General features: G+C 38.6%; 2 long non-coding RNA genes across 4 annotated transcripts; one reads left to right on the top strand and one right to left on the bottom strand.

The window, feature by feature from the left end:
• Positions 1–7,424: 7,424 nt before the first annotated feature.
• On the bottom strand, positions 7,425–13,602 carry LOC145554594 (uncharacterized). Of its 3 annotated transcripts, none has more exons than XR_014090582.1 (4): positions 11,934–13,601; positions 11,611–11,807; positions 9,107–11,529; positions 7,425–8,010 (listed from the first exon to the last, which is right to left on the bottom strand). It is a non-coding gene; the product is annotated as an uncharacterized LOC145554594 (long non-coding RNA). The 3 variants fall into 3 exon arrangements; XR_014090583.1 differs by having other exon boundaries at positions 11,615–11,807; XR_014090581.1 differs by having other exon boundaries at positions 9,107–11,807; positions 11,934–13,602.
• A 1,536-nt stretch (positions 13,603–15,138) lies between these two features.
• On the top strand, positions 15,139–17,836 carry LOC145554110 (uncharacterized). The gene is made up of 2 exons (XR_014090151.1): positions 15,139–17,287; positions 17,722–17,836. It is a non-coding gene; the product is annotated as an uncharacterized LOC145554110 (long non-coding RNA).
• Positions 17,837–22,492: the final 4,656 nt, after the last annotated feature.

Raw genomic sequence — 22,492 nt, 5'->3', positions numbered from 1 at the left:
ATGTAAATAAAAGTATGCCCTTCATCATCCTGCAAACCACTATATCCAACTCCGGTGTTATCATTTCCAGACATTTCAGACAAATTGAGATCATCATGCTGGACCTGAATTGGCGCAACGGATGCTACAGCAATATTGTTTGTTATCCATAGCAACAGAGGGAGGTGCTGGGTCTACTCATGTTTAAAGGACCTGACATACAGCGCCCACGTTCCCTCTCCATTCATTTCCTATGAAACTTGCATGTTGACGCGACAATCACTTGCCTTCCTCCAGCTAAGTGACCAGCGAAATTTACGCACGTTACATTTCGAGCTAGTAGATTTGCACATGTGAGAAAAGAAAGTAAAACAATGTACAACTTTTGTCATTGCTGCATTGCCATCATGTCACGTGTGTTGGATTTCACCCCGAGTGACAAAAACTTTCACCTGTTGTTCATCGAGCCCATAAAAATAGATATGTTCCTACCAGTTTGTGACTGTCGTTTGTCCACAAATTTCTTGAGTGGTGATTGAAGGCTGTACCTTCTCTCAAAAAACTGAATTTAATTAGCTGTTCACAGTTTTGAAAATTCCCTTGAAGAAAATGAAGTGTGAACTGTTGAAGATAATAAATATTCTTAGTGTTTAAATCTTACGACATGTGAAAATAGTGGATTAAGCAAGAGTCCTTTGGATAAAATCTTAGAGGGCCTGCAGAAAAGAATGTCTGTTATCAGGGAGGAACCACGTCATAAATTAACTTTGGCACACAGGCCGTGTCTCACATGAGCAGGCAGCGAGGAGACATCTCATTTCATCTCCCTCAGAGAGACACTAAAATTTAAGGACAAAAAAAACTAACAACACAATACTAACAATAATTGCAATTTAATTAGTAGAATACCATTTAGTTAAAATTAACATGACTTGAATTAGTCTAATTTGTAGTTTTATATTAACTACATGGACTCTCTAACCTAGGCCAAACGTAATATCAGTTAGTTAAATATAATAAATATAATTAGAATATATATTTTCTAATTAATTAGAAAATGTCTAGAATGAATGGGTTTATACTGAAAATGCTCAGGTATATTCTATAAGTGTTTTATTCTTAAAATCTGCGCTTTGATCTAAGAGAATGCAGAAGTTCTGAACCACTTCAGAACCACTCTGAACCACCAGGCTTTATGTCAATTTAAAATTACTGCACTGATCTGTATTTGTAGGAATTGCACGACAGGGAAATAAAATAGGTCTAAGACAGGTTAACTTTTGGTTGAACTAAGGTGAAAAGACTAGAGGCTTTGTTCCAACCAGGAATTAGGAGTAACATCACATTTCAAACTGGCATGAGAAGAGCTTGCTCTAAATGACCCTTGCTCTCTCCCTTTTCTAGATAGAGAAGTGCTGTAGCCCTGAAATTAAACAGGTCTTAGAAGGTAATAAAATTGCCCAAACTGAGTAATTTGAAACTGGGTCTATCCATACAAGGAGAACAACATGCCTTAATCGCATAAATTAAAACAAAACACCCTTTTGAATAAAAGTAAGGGCCCCAGAGCAACGAATTAGATTTGCTATTTGCAGCCGCATGGCAATCTCCAAAAAACGCTTTTTTTTACTTTCCTGTACTTTTTTCTTCTTCTTTTCTACTTGTCTCAGGTAAATGAATGTCTGTTTTAGTATGTTTGAAGTGTCTGTGTTGATATAATTTTATACTTTTAAATGTTGGAATAAACTCTCAAAATGAATGACACGGAGCTCTGATTATTAACTCTGTGTGGCTTGTGTTTCCACGCATGGCATCATTGAGCACAAGAGAATATAACATGCCAGAAGTTAATAATTTTATACTCTTACAGAACACTAGCTATTGTTAAGGAAGAATTTTCTATACAATTAAATTTAGCAAAAAATCTGGCTCTGATTCTTCCTGTTGATCCTGGGTTCTCTCGCGTGGCCACGTGTGGGGACAGAAACACAACAATGCGTGTTGACGTCACAGAATTACAGAATTTAATCCAATCAGAAGAAAGTCTAAGATAAAACAGGAAACTGGAGAAACACAGATACAAACATTGTTACCCGAGACAAGAAGACAAAGAGATATCAAGGATGTCCTTGGAGAAAGAGTTGGTGCAGAAGTAAAATAAATCAGCTTTTTCTTAATTGTTTCCCTTGTGCACAAACTTTTATACCTGTAGGTGTGTTTTCCTCTTTAATGTATTCAAATAAGGCGTATCTCTACTTGACCAACTGGAAGGCCTCTCTGGCCCTTTTGAATTTAGAAAAGTCCCTGCAATTTGTTCACAAAATCAAACACCTTTTGTTAAATAAGGTAGAAGCAGACTCTCCGAATTCATGGTGGTTTATGGCTTTCACAGATCAGTGTGAAAAGCTATAACTTCCTACCGATTGTTTCCAGACAGACAAAGGGCAGATCAGAGATCTTGGCAAACAATCTGCTTTAACTACAAGTAAAATAAAGATCAATAGGTCAGAATATGTTATAAATTTTAAAACTTTATTAGGGTATTTCAATCAAGTCATGATAAATTCTAAAACTAGCTTATTTTAAATTTATTTTCTTAACACTATCCGGCCTCCTGTGGCTCTACAGCCATCTGGGCCAAGAGAAACAGATGAAGGAACCTCACAGGTTGTGTCATGATCCGTGTTTATTTTGAGATTTTCTGTGTTTAGTCCTGTTTGGACTGTCGAGCTACCATTAAATTCTCCATCATCTTCACCATACCTGGGTCTCAGCATTTCTCCTCACCACTTCCACCCACCAAACCTTGACAGGTAGCTGTGAATTTCTGGTTTCTCTCCTGCTCTGCCAGGAACAAACCTTTAATACTGTGTTTTAATTCAATGAAAAGTGATCTCAAAAAAACCAATTTTGTTGTTCTGCATTCAGCATCTCCAAAGTTTAGTCCTGATATAAAACCAAAAAGCAATGTATAATATCAACAGAAAGTAATGGAGTACAATTCCTGTTTCTAATTAGGAATTAGAAACAAAAGAATTAAGACATTCATTCACCATAAATCTAAGTATTTTTCTAATACTAAACAAAACATTTTCATTTGATTGTAATATAGTCAGAAATAATACCATTTCAAATACATTCATCATTGACTAAATTAATTCTAAACAAGATGATACAATTTTCATTCAAAACATGTTATTAATAACTAAGAAAAATGTCTTGCAAATTAAATGTTAGTGATTTAAAACATTTTATGTTATATTCAGTTTTTTGCACCATGTCAGATGTTGGTTTTGGAAGACTTCTCATCCTGGTTACGTGAACCGACCAAAGTTCCCTTTCTCAGAGTAATTCAAGTGATACTGTCCTCCACCTTCCTGCATATGTTAATTTATGACCTCCTGTCTTTAATGATAAGACCCCAGTGGTCTGAGCCGAGGCTCTCCTGCAGATATCTATTCAAACCTGTTCAAAATTAAGAATTTGTTCTAAAAGGTTTAAACTGTGTTAAACACTAAAAATAATTTTTCCTCAACACTATATTCTAGCAAACATTAGAAGATAGCTAGTGTTTGCTGTTTTAATCTCAACGATTGTCAAGTAAGTTACTTAATTCATCAAACACATAAACAGCGCTTTTTTTATTGAAAAAGGTAATTTCAGTAAAAGAAAGGACTGCTGATGTGTCAAGGTAAAGAGCTTTTACCTTTTTTTTATCCCATCACGTTTAGTTTAATCCTTGACTTTCCACAGTGAGATACTTCAATGCACATTTTAGTTTTCCAGTGCAGGACTTTCAACCAAATCTTGCTTGCCTAGCAACAGTTTATAGAAAATCTTGATCTATCTCTTAATGATAGAACAAGACTATATAGCTAGTCTGAAGCTGCCTTAGTGAGCATAACTGCAGCCAAACAGAAACCCACTCACTGGCTGAGAGCTCTCTTCATGCAGCAGTTGCATATTTGTTATTTATCCTCTCTGAGCCAGGTTCATAAATTATGAATGGCAACGGATGGAGAGCCGGGTAGATGGCTCTGTAGGAAGAGAGACGGGATGAAGGCAAGGGATTACAGAGGAGCAAAAAAGATTGGAAGACGGAGACTGGGAAAAATTGAATACTTGGGAAAGAAAAGGAAGACGATGAAAGTGAGCAGTATGTGTGAGGTAGACCAAGGGATAGTTGCAGATTAAGAGCATCAGGAGGAGGACGATGCAAAGAATGAGAAAACAGGAGAAGATGAGTTTTAATTGGCAGAAAATGAAAATAAATGGTCACTTTATAAAAGTTGCGTTTTGGATTTTATGACAAAAAATATATTTGCGTTTAAAAATTAAGGGATAAGCTTAAATATAGGCTTTCCACTTCATTCCCTTAGACATTTTGCATTGTTCATAAACGACTACACTCTTAGAAATGGCTGTAAATTTATGGCGGAATTCCAGCAGTAACATACTGTTATTCCAAAATACGGTAGGATATTGTCAATTTGATGTCTTCTTCTCTTGTCAAAATCAAGACTGACGACTGGCAGTAAACTACCGCAAAATAATTGTACCATACAGTTTTTTGCTAGGCAAGACATTTTACTTGTATTTGCATCTTAGAAAACCAGCATTTAATTTTTATTCCAGTGTTAGTGAAACTATATATTGACTTTGAAGGCCTATTTTTTACCAGTTCTCAGAAGAATAGTTATGTGTTATTCGTTTTGAACGTTTGAATATACTGGAAATATATGTGGTTGGAGGCACAGTGGTGCCTTTAAATAAAAATTCTGTTCTGAAGGTTACTGCCAAGAAAACTGTAATGCTACTTTTTAAAGTACAGTCTTAGTTTTACCATAGAACATTAATACCTAACCCAGTGTAAGCTTCTTAGAAGTGCTACAATTGGGGCAGTTCTAAAATGCATAATCTGCATAATCAGAACTTCACATAACACAGGGTAAGGGATGTGATATATATAATTACGGTCAGGATTAATTACGGTACAGCTACTGTGCATTTACAGTAAACTACATCCTCTTCTGTGTTATGTCAAGTTCTGATTATGCATAATCTGGGTTAGGTATTAATGTTCTATGGTAAAACAAAGACTGTACTTTAAAAAGTAGCATTACAGTTTCCTTGGCAGTAGCTTACTCATAAAGTTAATGCAGTAGTAAAACTAAATTCACAGTAAAAATACTGGAACGCCAGTATTTGAAGGTATATTTACTTTCCCCACTGTATTTTACGGTGGCCAACACCCAGCAAAGACGAGAAAAACACATGCAACAAAAAAGAGATGCAAACAAAAAATGCTGAAAACAGAAGTGATCCAGACCACTAGGGGGAGTCGAACAAAGAACAGCTGTGTCCGAAGTCAGGTTTTGCATCTTTGGGTCCTTGACGACCGGAATAGAGGCTGTAGATTTTTTTTTTTTTTTAGTTGTAGCTTTCAGCTAGCTGCTTAGCCTCTACCGTGGCGTTATGTTGCTTAGTAACCATGACAACGTGTATCACACACCGCGAAGGAAAAAAAACAGGCTCGGAGTATTTTTTTTCTCTCCTGATTTCTCTATTACTCTTCACCTTTTGTAATAAAGGCTGTTACATATTTTAAAAATCTGTTAATCTGATTCTAAAATGTTCAAACACGTATAACACATTTACACAAGGAATGTAAGCAAACAATCCCTTTTCAAATACTCTCCAAATCTCAGGTAAGACAATACAGTTTAATAAAACTATTTTGTTTTTAGGCTTAACTTTAATCAGTTAAACAGATTTGCTCAGGAATAAATGAAATATTTTAGTGAACCAAAATATTCCAACTAGATGTTACCTGACTTAATATCTGCCTTTAACTGTCATTTGGGAAAGCCTAAATGAGTCAGGTGCAATGCGTTACTCTAATCTGACCATTGTTTCAGTAACAAGTATTCTAACATGTTGCTATTTAAAATCTAATAATGAGATTAAAGTCATTCCAGGATGAACACTCACTTTAGCATTTGCCTCACAACTCACAAAGGGTTATCAGATTCTGATGTATTTTATTGGTCAAAAGACTTTTGATTATTGGTTAAAATGCATTGATATAAATTGACTTGCAATTGAATTGGTTCTACTTCTTTCTAAAACCAAAATAGAAAACAGCTCATATAATAAGACTCGGCAGTTTTAAACTCAATACAGCAGTTTGACCAACAAATTTACAATCTAAAGAACAAGTTTTGTTCTTCTTGAACATCTCTCTACGTCAGTGCAACAGTTTGATCTATAAAATAAATAAAAATTATACTTTTCACGTCTAACAGACACCTTAGCTCCTCACTGTATGTGTTTCTGTCTCTGCCTCCCTCTGACTCTCTGCAGCCTGATGTTCCCACATGGATTCATGGATTTACAACAGACACTACAGTAATATACAGTGTCAGAATGTGAGCTAAACATAAAAAAGTATGTTTTTATCAAACAGAATGAGAATTTAAACAACTTAATTTTCAGATGGATACATTATTACACATTTCAACTCTATTTACTGTGTAGCAAAATTTTTCACTAATTTATTTTTAAACCTCTCCTCAAGGACTTTTCTTATTGCCTCCTAAAATTAATATAATTTTTAATATAATTAATTAATATAATTTTATATCTTCACACTCTGAAACTCCACCTGGCTCTATGTCTTCCCTGACCTGCTCCTCTCATAATAAAATAGTTTAGCTTATTTAAAAATTAAAAACTAAATGAAGACCTCACTAGAGCTTCTTCACCTTTCTTCAACATCATTCTAGCACTGCTGTTCTCCTAAATATCTAAATAATATAATATATATGTTAAGTGGTCGAGTATGATCAGGTGTTGCTCACTTTAAATAATAAAAAGGCTAATTTTGCTGCTGTTTCAGTCTCATTCTTACATTGTGACTAGACTAGCTAACTTTTAAACAAAGTTAGCAGTAACATTTTGGACATGTGACTCTCCCAGAATTAAAACCGCTTAACCAAAAAGATTTAGTACTATATATGAAAGTAAACTGACAACAAGATGTTATGAACAAGCATTATTCATGGCAAAATTCCTGACAGATCGTTTTCCTCATTCAAACGGAGTTTCTCTGACTCCATCTGCTGCTGCCTTTACTCTGAGCCGTTCAGAGGGCGTAGGAGGGAGGAGGGGGGAGCGCTCTGTTGAATGCGCTGTTGTGCGCCTTCAAAATAAAATGCGAGTGGAAGATTTTAAAATTTGTAACTGCGGTGAAATTATTGGGGGGACGAATGTGACTCTCCAATATTGGGGGGGGGGGACTTGTCCCCCGCTAGCTAGCTAGCTATCTATCTATCTATAAATGAAGGATCTATCTACGGATAGATCCAGCATGGATCCATCCATGCATCCAGCGATCCATGTATCTTTTGATTCCATCAAAATTTTAAAACAAACATGCCACCACAAACATTGATTACACTTTATTGTTTTTCTTATCAGATAAACAGACATACAAAGATCATGGTCTGTGCTTGATATTATATGATGGAGCTTGGATTATGGAACCAAAGGGGCGTGGGAGAACAAGATTCACAGATAATACTGTTTCATATACTGTGACAATTATAACAAATATGTATAAAAAAACAAACAAAAAATGTTGCATAAATACAACTTTCTCAGTCCTCTTTCTCTGTTTATTCTGAGAACTGAATTAGCAGAAGATAAACAACTGTAAATAAACCCCCACGAGTCGATTTAGCCTCATGTCAACTCTAATCAGTAGAAGCTGTTTGACAGCGCGGAAGAAGAAATCCTTTGTGACAGAACGTGAAGCGCTTCACCTCATGTGCCAGGTGTACTCAGAGTTGGCCGCATGCTGGAAACCAGGAACCTAAATGTCGGATTGAATGGACATGGTGGGTTGAACGAGGCCTCCTTCCACCCATTTTGAAATGCACTTTGTACATCCTGTGCTCTGTTTGTTTGTCCTCCAGCTGCAGGAAGTGGCCTTTCCTCCCCCACCTCAGCTGATCTCTGGATGCATGTGGGCTACATTAGAGACGCATAAAAAAAAAACTATTGGAAAATGAAGGATGCAGCTGAGACACTCGAACACACACACACACGGATATTCATACATGGTTGGACATATTGGCATATTTTACGCCTTAATGCGTGCGCACATAACAAATAAGGAAATTTTTTTAAGGATTTCTCGCAAGTTGCACATTTATTATGTGCAACTTGGATGCATATAGATGGCTTTAGTTGTGAATGTGATGTGGATCAATATGCAGAGCATTGATTTTTCTGATAAATTACCAGCTGCTGAAGCTCTAATAACATATTGATCATGCCATGTTGCTTGTGTTCCAAATAAAGACATATTTCTTTTCTTGACATATAAGCTGATATCAGTTTTTAGTATATGTTTGTTTTTGTTGTATTTTGAATTGTGTGCTTGTTTCATCATATTTTCTCAGCTACTCGCCGTCTTTAGCCTGAAACACGTCATAAGAACTAAGTGTTGCTCTGTTCAGGGTTTATATAAGCATATAAGCATGAAAGTAGTATGTCACACTCTACTATGTGAGATTTATTGGATGCCAGTGTTAGGGCGCCATCATGGGGATTTTCATGTTTTTGCTGTAGAGATTTAGTTAAGATCTGCCTTTGACTCAGATAAATAAATCCTTAGCGGAGAGCCCCGTTGGATTTTTTGCAATGTTCGACATCACAAACCAGCAGATTGACTTCAGCATTTAATTCAAACAGAGGGAATAAAATTTCCTCAGCAAAACAATACATCATGTATTGTTTTGCTGAGATGACAATATGATGTCTGTCAATGTCATGAAATACGTTGCAATACGATTTCAGTTCAGTTTAATTCACTCACTGGCTCAGGCAACATGAGTGGTTTAACATTTAAAATTTTAATGAAGACATCTTAACTGTCTTCATTAAAATTTATATTTTATATGGAGTTAACTTGTTAATTTAGGTTCAGGAGCAGGACCACGCCTCAAACCACACCTCCAATTTCCTGAACAGCCCATATATACCCCGCTCGAGAGCCGTTTCACGCCTGTTACATAGTTTGTCAACCGACTACGTTGCTTGTCAACAAAAAAGTTCTACTCACAACGGAAGACGCTCTTTCTCTCCAGCCCGATCACTCCGACTCGGATTACCTCTTTGATCCATCTCCAGCTGCCTCAACCTTTCCTCCCCAGGCCACAAAACAAGCCTCCGGCTCCAAACGCCTCCGCTCCGTGATCTTCAACCCTCAAACCCAGCTCCACTCCTCGCCGTCAGCAGTACCTCGTCCGACCACGGTCCATCCACCGACGTCACATTCACCCCGCGGCCGAGGGACAAGCCGCGGGCCCAGTCGTTGACTTCGTTCTCCCGGTCCCAGACGCCATTCCCAAACGCTGCAGTTCCAGAATACCAACCCGGCTTCGTCTCCGCGACCTTCTCCAGGCGTCCTAACTCGCCAGTTCCTCAAAGGCTGGACCGTCGCCCGCCTCCACCGCTCATTAAAAGAAAAAGGAATCCCCTTCAGTCGCTCCGACAACAAATTGAGGCTCTTTCAATTGCTCTCCTCCTCAGGTCCGCAGCAAACGTAAGGCCCGCCATCATCCGAATACCCCGGACTTCCAGGTTTTTCTCCAGCATCCTCTTCCTCCCTCGTCACCTCAGACGTCATCCGGCCCACGCCTTCGAAGCCCTCGCACCCGGCAACAGCTCCCCCTCGCCGGAACCAGGTCGTATTACATCCTCCACCAAACGCACCCTGCCTAGCCAACCTCTCTCAGATGCTATCTTCGGCTATCGCTTCGCTGTCTTCACAGACTCCTCAAATCCCGCCATCTCATTCTTCTCTCCACCCCCTCTCCCCCTTCTCCTACTCAGCTGTCCCCACCTCCATAAACGCCACGACCTCTGGTTCTTCTCAAGCCGCGGTAAACCCAGCTCAGTATAGCGCAGCAGGATTTTCCTCCTCATTCCCCTCTAACCTTTTTCCTTCCATTCCCTCTCTCTCAAATACCTTACCCCTGCCTCTCTCCCCTTCAAACACTCTCCCTAACGTTAATCATAATTTTAATCTCGCTGCAGCAGTTCCTCCAGCTCAGTCATCCAATAACGTACCACGGCCCTCACCCATTTCTCCATCTCTTCGCCAGCAAGTCCTGAATGAGACACCATTTGCGCAATCTTTCCAGACCGCAGAGCCGAATTCGACAACTATCTCTCCTTAGTTCTTGACATGGCCCTACGGTTCGGGGGCACCGGGTTTTTATCAATATCACATTCTCTTCGCCAACCAAGCAGCAGGTCGCTTGCAACAGTTCAACCTAGGCACTTACTGGGGTTCTCTTGATTCCGAATTATACTGTCGCATTTTCGCCGCCTGCGCTTCTCTCTCCTGCAATCTTTGCGCTGCTCCATCTCACCCAGCCACAGCCTGCACATCTATCATCCCTCTCCGCTCTCGCCCTCTTCCTCGCGCTTTTTCTACAGGTGAAAGCTCTCGAAACCGCTCTCAAGCATCACCAAGACAGGGATTTTGTTAACTTTCTCATTAACGGCTTCACTCACGGTTTCCACCCGGGCATAGAAATTATTCCAGATTCCACCTACTAATGTCACAATCTTCAATCCGCTCTCTCAGATCCCGACACAGTCGACTCTCTCCTCACCAAAGAAGTTCAAAAAGGGTTTGTTATAGGCCCCTTTTCTAGGTCACCTTTCCCTATTTTCCGCGTCAGCCCCATTGGCATCGCCACTCACAAATATTCAGGTAAAAAAAAATAAATAAATAAAATAAAAGGCTAATCATAGATCTTCCAGCCCCTCATGTTCCCAGTATCAATAGCATCATTCAGTTTCCCGACTTCTCCATGCAATACGCAAACCATAGATCACGCCATTAAACTCATTCGTTTAGCAGGTCGCGGTGCCTGGCTCTCCAAAGCCGACATCACCAGAGCTTTCAAAGTTCTACCTATTCACCCCGACTTCTGGCGCTTTTTTGGCGTAGTTTGGAAAGACGCCTTTTACTTCACCGTCCGCCTCACTTTCAGGTGCTGTAGCAGCCCCAAAATTTTCGATTCCCTGTCCGAAGCCCTCTGCTGGCTCCTTATCAATACCTATAAACTCCCCTACGCCATACATCTTCTGGACGACTTCCTGGTCGTCACTCCTCCATCTTCCCCTCCTCGTTCCGGTCTTAACGCCCTAACTCAAGCCTTTTCCCAGCTGGGAATTCCCCTCTCAGAGGAGAAAACTGTCGGTCCGCGCACCTCTTTAGAGTTCCTAGGCATCACTCTGGACTCTATCTTTCCAACCTTCCCCATCACCCGAAAAGATCAACCGAATCACCTTAATTCTGTCTAATTTCTTACTCGCCGACAAATGTTCTAAACAACAGCTGCTCTCTTTCCTCGGCCATCTAAACTACGCTATTCGCATCATTCCGCAGGGAAAATCCTTCATCTCTCACCTCCTGTCTAAAGCGGCCAGCATTCCCTCCCTTCACGGTTCTCTCGCCATCGATCACTCCTGCAAATTAGAAATGCGTCTGTGGCACTACTTTCTTTCATCCTGGAATGGAATTTCTTTTTTCTACAACGATTTCCTCACCTACCCTGAAGACATCCAACTCTTTACCGACGCAGCTCCCTCAATCGGTTTCGGCGGTTATTACAAAGGAAAATGGTTCGCCGACACACGGCCGCTCGAGTTTAAGTCTCTTCAGAACGCCTCGGGCTCTCCTTCTTCCGCTCTCTTCGAACTTTACCCCATCGTCATCGCTGCGATCCTTTGGGGTCACGAATGGTCTAAAAAATAAAAATAAATAAATAAAAATCCATCCTCATTCATTCAGACAGCACAGCAGTAGTAGAAATCATCAATAAAGGCCGCTCTCGCTCCCCCGAAATCATGCAGTTCATGCACAGACTTACTTTCCGCCCAACATCAGTTTCTCATTCAAGCCGCTCATATTCCCGGATCAAAAAACCGCATCGCTGATGCTCTTTCTCGTTTTTTCCTTCCAGAAATTCAGACTCTCGGCCCCAGATGCAGAAGCACGTTCCACGCCGGTCCCTCCGTTTTCTTCAACCATATTCAACTGAGCACTCCATTACCTCCACCCTCTGCCTCTTCATTACGTACTCCCGATTAGTCCTTAAGATCCGTACCTCCACTATCCAGTCCTATCTAGCAGGCATCAATTTCTTCTTTAAGCTTTCTGCAGGAGTCAACTGCCCCTCCATCTCTCACTGCCACGTGAACACGCTCATCAAAGGCTGCAAGAACCAAACAGCGTCATTCCGTGTCTCCCCCTCACGACTGACCTCCTACGCAAATGCATTTCCACTCTGCGTTCCGGTTACTCCTCTAATTTCGTAGACAGGACCCTGGAGTCCATGTTCCTACTAGCTTTTTTCGGCTTCCTCCGCTGTTCTGAATTCGCTCCAACTTCCTCCATCCATAATCCTATCATTCATCCTTGCCTTTCAGATATTTCCATTCTCAGCCACGACATCATGATTTTTACTCTGCGGAAAAGTAAGACCGATCAGCTCGCCGTCTCTTGTCCCATCTATCTTTTCCGCCTCGATTCCTCCCTCAACCCGTACGAGCCCATTTTCAATTATGTCCAGTCCCGATTCGCCGCTAACGCTTCTCCTCATGATCCTCTCTTCATTCCCAAACCAGGAAAACAAGCTTCTCGCTTCTGGTTCAACAGTCATTTCCGCCGGGTCTTATCGTTATCAGGCATTTCACCCGATCATTACTCCGCCCATTCATTCAGCATCGGCGCAGCCTCGTCCGCATCTAGTCAGGGCGTCCCAGACCACACGATCCTCGCAAGCCTACCATTTGTACATTCGTAACAACGTTAAAGATTTATTCCAAGCTCACTCTCTCCTCAGCTTCATTTAATTTCCGACTCTTTTGGGGATCCTAAGCGAGCCGGGATATACTCAAGATGTGTTTATCCCTGAAGACAAAGCCCTACTCGAGTCTTCACTTTGCAGGCCCTCCATCACCATCATCATCATCACTGCCCGACTTCATCTAATTGACCCCTCCATCCCTTCATCCCTCCATCCCTTCTCCCTCACCCCTCCTCCCCTCCCTTCCTCTTATCCTCAAATATTTAAATCTGTATTCTGTAGTGTGGTCCTTGCTAGTGAAATTTATATTAAATATAATACATAGATTTTATTTAATATGCATATTAAATAAAATCTATATTATTATTTAATATAGATTAATATATTGTTACACCGAAGGGCGTAGAAACGAGTCTGTCATTGGCTCGCATATTGGAAACCTGACAGATAAGTAAATAGCTTGAGCAGAAATGTCAAACAATTATGCCATCAACATGTCAGCATTGCGTTACTCTAATCTGACCCTTGTTTCAGTAAAGTTACTATGTTACTCTGTACATAGTAACATGTTACTATTTAAAATCCAATAATCAGATTAAAGTCATTCCAGGATGAACACTCACTTTAGCATTTGCCTCACAACTCACAACAGGCTAACAGATTCTGATATATCTTATTGGTCAAGACATTTGATTATTGGTCAAAATGCATTGATATAAATTGACTTGCAATTGAATTGGTTCTACTCCTTTCTAAAACCAAAATAGAAAACAGCTCATATAATAAGACTCAGCAGTTTTAAACTCAATACAGCAGTTTGACACACAAAAATAAAATCTAAAGAACAAGTTTTGTTCTTCTTGAACAACTCTCTACATCAGTGTAAAAGTTTGAAATACAAAATAAATAAAAATTATACTTTTCACGTCTAACAGACACCTTAGCTCCTCACTGTTAACTCAGTCTCACTTTCCAGCCCTGCATTCAGTAACTTACCAAAGAAAAGCCATGAAAAACACTGAGGCAAAATCCTAAATTTTTTTTCCCGTCATTTTAAGCCGCAAACATTTAACTAAAATATTTACAGTTATGCGTTTCTGTCTCTGCCTCCCTCTGACTCTCTGCAGCCTGATGTTCCCACATGGATTCATGGATTTACAACAGACACTACAGTAATGTACAGTGTCAGAATGTGAGCTAAATATAAAAAAGTATGTTTTTATCATACAGAATGAGAATTTAAACAACTTAATTTTCAGATGGATAGATTATTATACATCTCAACTCCATTTACTGTGTAGCAAAAATTTTCACAAATTTATTTTTAAACCTCTCCTCAAGCACTTTTCTTATTACTTCCTGTAATTAATATAATTTTTAATATAATTAATATAATTAATTAATATAATTTTTATATCTTCACACTCTGAAACTCCACCTGGCTCTCCTATGTCTTCCCTGACCTACTCCTCTCATAATAAAATAGATTAGCTTATTTAAAAATTAAAAACAGTTAATACATATTTCAATAAACTAAATGAAGACCTCACCAGAGCTTCTTTACCTTTCTTCAACATCATTCTAGCACTGCTGTTCTCCTAAATATTGTTAAGGAAGAATTTTTATATTACAATTAAATTTAGCAAAACTCTGTCTCTGATTCTTCCTTTTGATCCTGGGTTCTCTCGTGTGGGGACAAAAACACAACACGTCACAGTTGTTGACGTCACAGAATTACAGAATTTAATCCAATCAGAAGAAAGTATAAGATAGTACAGGAAACTGAAGAAACACAGATACAAACATTGTTACCTGAGACAAGAAGACAAAGAAATATCAAGGACGTCCTTGGAGAAAGAGTTTGTGCAGAAGTAAAATAAATCAGCTTTTTCTAAATTGTTTCCCTTGTGCACAAACTTTTATACCTGTAGGTGTGTTTTCCTCTTTAATGTATTCAAATAAGGCATATCTCTACTTGACCAATTGGAAGACATCTCTGGCCCTTTTAAATTTAGAAAATATCCCGCAATTTGTTCACAAGATCAAACACCTTTTGTTAAATAAGGTAGAAGCAGACTCTCCGAATTCATGGTGGTTTATGGCTTTCACAGATCAGTGTGAAAAGCTGGAACTTCCTACTGATTGTTTCCCAACAGACAAAGAGGAGATCGGAGATCTTGACAAACCATCTGCTTTAACTACAGTAAAATATAGATCAATAGGTCAGAATATGTTATAAATTTTAAAACTATAATTATGGTATTTCAATCAAGTCATGATAAATTCTAAAACTAACTTATTTTAAATTTATTTTCTTAACACTATCCAGCTCTACAGCCATCTGGGCAAAGAGAAACAAATGCAGGAACCTCACAGGTAGCTGTGAATTTCTGGTTTCTCTTCTGCTCTGCCAGGAACAAACCTTTAATACTGTATTTTAATTCAATGAAAAGTTCTCCAGAAACCCAATTTGTTCTACTGCAATCAGCATCTCCAAAGTTTAGTCCTGATATCAAACCAAAAGCAATAGATAATATTAACAGAAAATAATAAAGTACAATTCCTGTTTCTAATTAGGAATTAGAAACAAATAAGAATTAAGACATTCATTCACCATAAACCTAAGTATTTTCTAATACTAAACAAGACATTTTCATGTGATTCTAATATAGTCAGAAATAATACAATTTCAAATACATTCATCATTAACTAAATTAATTCTAAAACAGGATAATAGAATTTTCAGTCAAAACATGTTATTAATAACTAAGAAAAATGTCTTACAAATTAAATGTTAGGGATTTAAAACATTTTATGTTATATTCAGTTTTTTTCACCATGTCAGATGTTAGTTTTGGAAGACTTCTCATCCTGGTTACGTGAACCGACCAAAGTTCCCTTTCTCAGAGTAATTCAAGTGATACTGTCCTCCACCTTCCTGCATATGTTAATTTATGACCTCCTGTCTTTAATGATAAGACCCCAGGGGTCTGAGCTGAAATTCTCTTGCAGATCCTCTATTCTCCTTTGTACTTTAAATACTTAACCCAGCAATAATTCTTCGGGTTTTAAATCACTAACACAAACCTGTTCAAACTTGAGAAATTCGTTCTAAAAGGTTTAAACTGTGTTAAACACTAAAAATAGTCATTTTTCCTCAACAATATCTAAATAATATAATATAATATATATGTTAAGTGGTCGAGTATGATCAGGTGTTGCTCACTTTAAATAATAAAAAGGCTAATTTTGCTGCTGTTTCATTCTCATTCTAAATTAGCGGTTCTCAATGTGGGCGGTACCGCCCCCCAGGGGGCGTTCAGAGGACGACAGGGGGCGCTGGCGGAAATTTTTACAAAAGCGGGGTGCTGGGATTCCTTTGGGGGGCGGTTGGTCGAAGGCAGTGGTGGGAAGTAACAAAGTACAAGTACTTCGCTACTGTACTTAATACAATTTTCGTGTATCTGTACTTTACCTAAGTAGATTTAATAATAGATACTTTCTACTTTTACTCCACTACTTCTACTTTCTACTTCACTACATTTCTACCAAAGTGTAGCGTTACTCGTTACATCCAAGTCACTCTGCTCTTTTTGTCCGTTAAAATGTCAGGGACTTAAGGTGGCGCTGTAAAATCCAAGCAGTAACGTGATTTACATGTCTGTCACCCATCGCCTCCCCCTTTACTCGCACGCGGAGCTCCAGACATGCGCAGTGGTTTCCTCTGAGCGGGAGAAAATGTCTGTCTAATCGTCAGTTATATAATAGCGCTGCGTAAATCATAATATATGGCGACATGTAAAATCAGCAGTGCTTCGCTTTCACAGACGGTGGGAACTTCGTCCAACTTTTAGCGTCACTTGGAAGGAGAGCTTGAAGAAAGGTAAGCTCCGTGGATGTGATGCTAGCAAAGCTAGCTGTACAGAGACACATATGTGGCATCTGCATGAAAAAAGGTTGTCACTCATGCGCTGAATTATTGTGTGGAGGTGTTGATGAGGTGTCGCAAATATGGGACAACGCTGTGACCAAAGTCTGCATTGATATGACATTCAGGAACGATCCGATTCTTCTGGACGGATCTTATTTCAGCTCTAAGTATTTAATATCTAGGTGTTTTATGGGAATGTGGATCTTTCAGATCAATTTGAGAAGCAATTTTGATAGGTAAACTTAATTTTTTTGTGTCATGTAGCTGGTATTGGGTAGGTGGTCTTGACTTGGTCTTGGGTTGGTGGTCTTGACCATAGACATCAATACGTAGACGCCTCATGGAGCGCTGAGTCATACGTAAAAGTGTCCGCCATCTTCTATGTGGCAGCAGGGCGATCGGAGCTCCTTAAGTTCTGTGCTATGTGGACCTGTTTAAACCGTTTTACGAAACAAACTGGATTCATTAGGATTACCTTCCCCAGGTAAGGATGAAAGATCAGAATTACTTGACTTTGCAGCCAGAAATTCGCTTCTAAACAACCGGAAAATATTTCCCATGTAGCTAAATTGGCCCGAAATAACCGCTGATTGTTAGCATAGCAGCTAACGCTTTCATATTGTTTTCTAATGAGAGAGAGCTGATGAAAAACTGCTGTTAGAGGAGAAGTTAATTAAAAACCAGAGGATTTTGTGAGGAAAGATCAGTCAGGATCAGAGCTGGAGCTGCTGTTCTTCAGTCTCTGTTTCCCAGCTCAGCTTTACCATGTTGGTATTTAGCTATAAAGATGCTACGAGTCAGAGCCCAATATGATGAAAATGTCTTTTTCTGAATGTGAAGGAAACATATACAAAACATATATTGTATGTGTTTTCTATTACACTTTTGGATAATTTTTTTTTTAATTCTTGGCTTTAGCCTGTGAACCAGGACGTCTCAGAAGTCATTGGAGTTCTCCCAGTGTGACCAGCAGACTGAAGCCCTGCCTGTGACCATTGTTCCCAGTATAATAAATAAATGTTTTATTCTTTCATTTTTTTGTGTATTTTTAAATATCTCAATCTGAAGTATTAGTGTATTAATGTAGCTTATGTAATGAAATAAAAATAATTTACTCTGTTAGAATTATTTTCACTCCTTGCTGTCAATAACAGAGTTGACATACTGTAATAAATATTTATTCTCTGGAAAAATGTAAGAAAAATATGTAGTTTAATGTTTGACAATGACTGATTTATAAATCAAAAGTAATTTCTCAATAACGTATAAAAATAAATACAGGAAAATTATTTGTTTCTTGTCTTGAAATGTTAAATGTATGTAAATATATTCTTTAATAAAACACTGTAAAAGTGTTCATCAATTTTAATATAAAAATGATCAGAATCATTTCTATCAAAACATTATTCTCTTTATTCAGAAATGCCCCAAAACAATGAAATAATCACATCAAAAGTTTGAACCTCTGTCTTTAGTAATTTCTTTGATTGCCAAATATATTAATGTGTGAGAAAATGTGTCAATGGCAGGTATTAACTTAAAATACTTTGTAGAACGGCACTTTATAAAGTTCGGTCCATTCACTTGTATTAGCTTACTTGTATATTCCACATTCAATATGGCGGACGCTGTTGCGTATAGCAGCAACGGGCCGGTCCGCTCCATGAGGCGTCTACTCATTAATGTATATGGTCTTGACCACAACTCTGCTATGGCTGCTTGGTTCCATGTCTTCCCCTATCCACCCTTTCTGTTGAATTTCTTTCAAAATTTACTTTTACTTAAGTACAAATGTTAATGTGATAGTTTTACTTTTACTTGAGTACATTTTTGTCTGTGTATTTGTACATTTACTTAAGTAAATTTTTTGAGTACTTTCTCCACCACTGGTTGAAGGTAAACTTTACACCTTAAATGCACAACAATACCAGTTTAAACTTTGAGCAACTTGGTAAAACTGTATTGTGTAACATTAAATCATGCTTGGCTGCAACGGTACCGGTGGCAGCTCTTCTTCTATTCAGTGTTTGTTAGCTTCTGTTAGCTTTTTGGCGCAGCTCCGCTCATGCTACTGGTTGCTTTACCGCATCAGGTAAAGCTACCAGCTACCATCAGTTGGTTACACCAGCTGATGACGTTGCTGTGATTCACTTTGTCTGGTACTTTTGTACATGTTTTAGCAGTTCTGTGATCATGTTAAAGCAGCAACTTATATTAAAAAGTGCTTTATTTCCATTTGAAAGTTAACCGCTTCCTTGGAAGGACAGCAGAAAATCGCTCTTATAAACGTATAAAATCACCATACCTCACTTTGTATCCCTCTGAAAAATGAACCCATTTAAATAAAAAAATTCCTCCATGGGTGATACCTCGATAGAGAGCGTTCATTTTATAGCGTTAACACCGGTGCTGTAAGTGGCCGGTATGAAACGGATGATAGAACAACGGTACCAAAGATGCTAAGGTACAGGCTCCCAGTTGCAACTTTTTTTTTTATAAATTTTTAATCGACCTGACCTAGAACGTTGTCATCACCATCTGACAAACATAAATAAAAAAAAAATTTTTTTATGACCCTATAAAACAGGTGTGATAGAACAACGGTACCACAGCACTTTTAAATTTTAATAATCAGAATACCGCAATTGTTTCCGTTGTGGTAAAAGGTTTATGTCAGTCTGCCTTTTCCCCATCGATACATTTCCCGAACGCTGCGCACCATAGGCGGTTAAAAATAAATAAATGAGTCGTACATTGCGCAAAACTCTGAAACAGGAGAAGCGGGACATAAAACGGAGCGACGAACTAGATGTGAACAACACATGATGTTAAACGTCATATTTTTCACATCATGTGTTGATTTTTCACTATTCAGCATCGGATTCTCTGTTTTTATGCCATAGTTCACATCTATGGCATAAAGCACTGCCTATTAGCACTGCTAATAGGCAGTGCTCTGCCTATTAGCAGAGCACTGCTAAGCACCGCCCACGTTGAGAACCGCTACTCTAGTCAGAGCATCCTTCTCAGAGCACTGCCTATTAGTCAATAGGCTAATAGGCAGTGCTCTGTCTATTTGAGCACTGCTAATAGGCCTATAAGGCTAATAGGCAGTGCTCTGCACAAGTAGGCAGTGAAACTTGACAAGAAAAAGGAAAAAACAAAAAGTTGCTTGCAACAGTATGACAAGCAAAACTGAATGTACTGAATGAATGAACAAATTTGAATGTCATAGTCATAGTATACTAATGTTCAAAATGTGAAAATTGATATGTTATTCAAAATTAGCAAAAATGACATACTGATGTTTAAAATGTTCAGATTTTGTACATAGTATCCTATTACCTGGCAAATTAGAAAAAAATAGTCAATATACAATGAAAATTTGCCAAAATGACAATTTGTCATTTTGACAAATTTTCATTGTAATTAGAGTAATTTGTCATTTTGGCAAACTCTTAGAGTAAGAGTATTTACTAAGAGTACTTAGTAATTACTCTTAGAGTAAGAGTAATTTTTGCTCATTTTTAGCATCAGAAGAGACTGATTCTATTGCTTTTGTACAACAAAACAATGAAATCCATTGCAGAAATACACCTTTGGGAATAACTGACTCTGATTCTCTGAAAGAATCATTAGTTTAATATGAAAAAACAAGAACTGCTTGTAGAGAAGTTTGGTGAAGGACAATTCATGTGTTTTGAATAATTGAACTCAATAATGATTCCTTCAAACTCAGACATTTCAAAGTTTTTTTCTAGAACATTTCTGAGATTACTGTAAAACCTTCTGAGTTTTTTGACATAAATTTTCTCCTTTTTTCTTTTGTATCTGCAGTGGTCCTAAAACACCGTTGAAAGTAAGGCACAGACCAACCAGTGGATGAGAAAGTTTGCTTTGTTAGATCTTGTTTGGCAAAGGCATTTTTATTTCCTCTTTAGCACATTAAATCTTTCTTGAAAAAGCTAAAAACCACCGGAATTTAGCAAAAAAATTTGGGCTAAATTAAAATTATTCCCAATTTTGTCTTTTTCGTCAACCTTTTCTAATGTCATATTTCAAACATTGATGGAAACACGACTACTACTGTGATTCTGGAACTTTCCTCATCCATGTTGGCAGATTCAGCGATTGCAGCATCTGTCTTCTTTTCAGTGGCTTTGGGCCATTTTTTTGACGCTTTCAGGAAGTAGGAAGATGATATTTAAGAGCTGTGCTCAGAGTGGCATGTTTCTGTTGCAGTCATTTACTCTCACTGCTCTGCGGAGTCGTAATTATCCAGTCCTAATTTTGTTGCCTCTAATAGAACAACAACTGTTAAACCGTGTAGCTTTCATCTAATCTACCATAAATACATAGTGCTGTGTGTGACATCAATCCTTCTGCACATGAGAGGAGACTGATGGTGGTGCATTGAAATGGTAATGTGACCCTACCCTTCCTGAAAAAAAGATGGATCCTGACAAAAAGAATTGGAGCAGAGCTAATCTGCATGAAACATTTCACCTGGAATATTTTTGATTGGCTTTTCCTTAAAGATGTATCACTGGCAATTCCTTGCTTCTGTGATGAGAATGTTGCAGATGCAGGTTGTCTTTTACATTAACAGGGGAGCTGCGGGGTGTGTGTGGTTATAGCCAGGAGGATTTTAGAAGGGAAGTGGCTGATTAGGAAAAGAAGAAACGTCCCTCATCAGCAGGAAACTCCCAGCCTGTCCATTACTCTGTTGTTGCAGTGTGTGTGCGTGTGTTGGTGCATTGGGACGCTCTGTCCAACAGAGCTGTGTGATTGGACAAGCTGTCTTTCAAATGTAATCAATTTACTGATGGTCTGGTATCCTGCTGTAAATGGTTTCTGCTGAGAAAACACTGAAATCTTAGCTTTATGTCTAAGCTGGCAGACATGAAGAGGAGCTGCTTCAAACTTAATAACGTGGTTTTGCTTTTCTCTAAAATCAAGATATCTGTAGTGTGTCTTTTGTTTCCTTCTTCCTTCATTGTCTCTGCCCAGACATGCAGAATTAGCGATGTTCTTCGAAAGCAAAGATATAAAGAAGATAAATCTGCTTGGCTTCTGGCGGTGTCTCCATGTTTTAGCCCAAGCAGATTGATGAAGTTGTAAATTGGCGCTCTGAGGCAGCCTGTCTGCTTTTATGGCTTCAATAAAACCCACAGCAGCAACTGCTGAGCCACGGAGAACACTGTGATTTCTGACCCGCGCTATGCTAGATGAAACAAATGCTTAGTCAGTTGGATTCCTAATACTGTTGGATGTTGCTGCATTGCAGCTTGAAAACATCCCAAAGAACAGCAGCATATGTGGGAACTTCACAGGAAGCAAAGCTAAGGTTTTTGTTTTTAACGTGTTGCTGCCAGACAGCATGGTTTTATATGTCTATATAAAACACTAGTGGTAGGATATCAGAATCCCTAACGTGAACCTAGAACCTACATTCCAATGTAGGTTCTAGATACATTGGAATACATTGGAAAACTAAATGTTTTCAATTTACTTTGAATAGTCCATTCTCTTCTTCCTATACTGCTTCCCCTACATGTCTGGTTGGATTGTTGATGTGTTATCCAATCAGATTTCAGTTTCCATTTGTTGCCAGGAGCAGCCTAATCTTCCCAGGGTCCATTTCAAGGACCATTTTCTTTATAGCATTTTTACATTTTTGCCCCCATCA

This window comes from Poecilia reticulata, chromosome 2 (genome assembly GCF_904066995.2).
Source record: "Poecilia reticulata chromosome 2, P_reticulata-male-v2, whole genome shotgun sequence".
NCBI classification, from domain to species: domain Eukaryota; kingdom Metazoa; phylum Chordata; class Actinopteri; order Cyprinodontiformes; family Poeciliidae; genus Poecilia; species Poecilia reticulata.
Note: the sequence above shows the minus strand (reverse complement) of the source record. Positions and strands in the feature narration are given on the sequence as shown.